Below are 3,131 nucleotides of genomic sequence, written 5' to 3'. Positions count from 1 at the left end.
GGCAGCACACAGGTATACTCCATTTCCGTTTCTCTTGCAGTTAAGTGTTGAGATAAGTCTGAGTCATGGCCCAGGAATTGTGACAAAAGTGATGGGTACTTCCAGGCCTGGTCCATAAAAGCCTTGATATATAATCCTCACTCTCTTTTTCTCATCCTGAATAGAGAGAACTCTAAGGACCTAGAGAAGTGAAGAACCATAAGATGGAAGGAGCCTTCATTTGCAATCCTCTTTAGACCATGATCTTAAAATTGAAAAGTATATTTAGGCCAGGAGATTGACATCAAAGGCCAAGGTAAGGGAACAGGGGCTACTAAACTGTTTGAAACAGAGGAGTGATACGATCAGAACTGAATCCTTTGGAAAAACTGGTCTGAGTACATTCTTTAGTAAAGTGGAATATAGAAACGAAAAGATCAAGGGATTAAAGGTTCTAGTAAAAGCAGAATTGAAATGATAGCTGGATTGAGAAAGAAAGCAAATGAATGCAGGAGAACATCAAGATCTGTGAAGATCTGAATATGCTCAGAGTGTGAGTCCTTAACTACTTGCTATCACCCAAGAGCCACCCTAGACAGTACTCCAGCCACATGCTGGCACCAACACTGTCACTCATTTTGTTTATCTGCTTGGTTTGCTTCACTTCTACATACGTGGTCTCCCTGAACTCCACGATGTTCAGCGGTAGATCACCCTCATCCCTTGGCTCCCAAGCCCACCCTAGCACTTGTCTAATAGTCACAAAGAGAGAAATCTGCTTAAACATTCATGTGAGGGTCCTTGTGTGAACATAAGTATCAACCCAATTGCTGAATCATAGGGTAAAAGTGTTTTACCTTTATGAGAAACTGTCTTCCAAGTGGTTATACCACTCTGCATTCCTCCTGCAATGAATAAGTGTTCCTGTTACTCCACATCTTTGCCAGCATTTGGTGTTATTAGTGTTTAATTGCTGCCATTTAGAGTACTAGTATATAAGCCTCTTCAATGTTACTTCTGAGTCATTCTTTAAAGGACCTCATTAATCTTTGAGCATGTTCTTACTTTTTCTGGTACTATATGAACGATTTAAAAATCTGTCCTTTTGATAAAACAAATTCAATTAACATTAACCTTGAATTATAACTCATTAAATTATTTGACAGATATATATTGTACACTTCTTTTGTGTCAGATTATGTTCTAGTGCTTAGAATCCAGGCATGCATTTAAGCAAAGGGAACAAAACCTAGGAAGCAGTGATGTCCCTGATATTTAAGTAGCTGCAAGAAGAGCAATGTGTATGGAATGGAACATGTAAGGGACATTGGTAGTATGGGCAGTACGAGATGGGGGTATTGGAAGATTATGTAGGATAAAGACTTTGGCTTTTAATTTGAGAGATAAGGAACCAGTGTAGAGTCTTGAGCAGAGGAGGCAATGTTTCTATGTTGGAGTATACTCTTGGAAGTAAGGTTAGAAGACCATTGTATAAAAGACCATTGGAAGAATACTGGATAAAACAGGCAAGAAAAAATGTGCAACGGAGGTGCTGAGAAATCTGAGAGTCTAGATAGGTTTTTTAGGAAGGAAAACAAGATTTGCTCATGAATTAGATATGAATTTGACAAATGAGTAACAGAGAAATCAAGATGACACGCAGATTTTTGGTCTAGACAGGAAGAATGATCTTGCCATTATTTTGGAAAAAAAAGAAAGACTAAAGGTGGTGCAGGTTTTGAGGGGTGAATCAGTGCTCAATTTTAGACATGTTAATTTTGAATTTTTACTACACACTTAAGTAGAGCTATTGAATAGGAAATAAACAAATCATTCTGGAAATAAGGTTTTCCCACTAAGGATTGGAATAATACATTTAGGTATCTTCAGTGCATAAAATGGTATTTAAAATTGAAACTATCTGAGCTCACCAATGGAGACTGTAGATACAAAAGATAAAAATATCTAAGGACTGAGAATTACTCTGATTTTCATCTTCTGGCTTCACAGAAAACAGCAATAGGCTCTCTAGAAACAGATAAAGAGAAAATCCTCCTTCTGCCTCTATCAGGATGAAGACAAATGGTCTGCTTGGACATAAATCTGGAGAGCTTCTCTTTAATAGCTATATGATAGTATAATCAGTTTACAAAGTAAATGTCATAATCTGACTTAATGGAGCAATCTGAATATGTACATATAGATAAGTATCAAAATGAAACTTCCTATTTGTATGTATGCTTTATTCAACATTTTGTCAATAGTGTTTTCAGTCTCATTTGACTTAATATTTATTTTATATTTACCTAATCCTTAATTAGACAAAAATCTCTCACTCATTCATTTGTTATTTTATTCAGAAAGTATTAAGTGTCTACTACATATCAAGTATTTCTGGCTGGGTCCTCTGGCTATTGTTAGTTTTATTCTTTTTATATTCTGTATTTTTTGGGGGGGAAAAAACTCTCATTTGGACTTTTTAGCAGAAAGCAAGTGTTAAAATTATTTTTAGAGAGTTGGAAATAGATATGCAAAAATCAAATATACATGTCTCTACTCTGTTTTTTAACCAATTCAATGTTAGCAAAATTTAATGTTCAGAAACTTGGTTAGAAAAAGTGATTTTAAACTTTTTCACTATTAGTATATGTGAAGATTTTATAAAGTCAAATAAGCTACTTTGAGTTTAAGAAGTCAATTAAATCAGAGAAAGTTAAGTATCACATGATCTTACTCATATGTGGAATCTAATGAACAACATAAATTGATGAACAAAAATAGACCCAGATACATAGAAACATCGAACGAGCTGTCAAACCTCAGAGGGAAGACAGGGGCTGGTGGAAGGGGGAAGAGATCAACCAACCAGAGGACCTGTATGCATGTATATGAGCATAACCAATGGACAAAGACAGGTGGGGTTGGAGGGTGAGAGTATGTGCTGGGGAGGGGGAGGGGCGCGGCCGGGGAGTGGCCAATGGGGGAGAAGACCTATGTAATACTTTAAACAATAAATATTTAAACTTTTTTAAAAAGGAAAGAAATCTCCAACATTTCCTTGAATGCTATTCAATTAAGTCTTAAATTCTGGAAAGCCCTTTAAAATATACCAGTTCAATCCACCTCCCCTCAACTCCCGCCCTGCCCCCCCC

General features: G+C 36.5%; 1 pseudogene; it reads right to left on the bottom strand.

Annotated features, from left to right (window-relative positions):
- Positions 1 to 544: 544 nt before the first annotated feature.
- LOC102773185 overlaps positions 545 to 3,131 on the bottom strand; it is a 10,313-nt pseudogene continuing 7,726 nt past the window's right edge.

This window comes from Myotis davidii, unplaced genomic scaffold, assembly GCF_000327345.1.
Source record: "Myotis davidii unplaced genomic scaffold, ASM32734v1 scaffold205, whole genome shotgun sequence".
NCBI classification, from domain to species: domain Eukaryota; kingdom Metazoa; phylum Chordata; class Mammalia; order Chiroptera; family Vespertilionidae; genus Myotis; species Myotis davidii.
The sequence above is the reverse complement of the archived record's forward strand: the minus strand, read 5'-3'. Positions and strand labels throughout refer to the sequence as shown.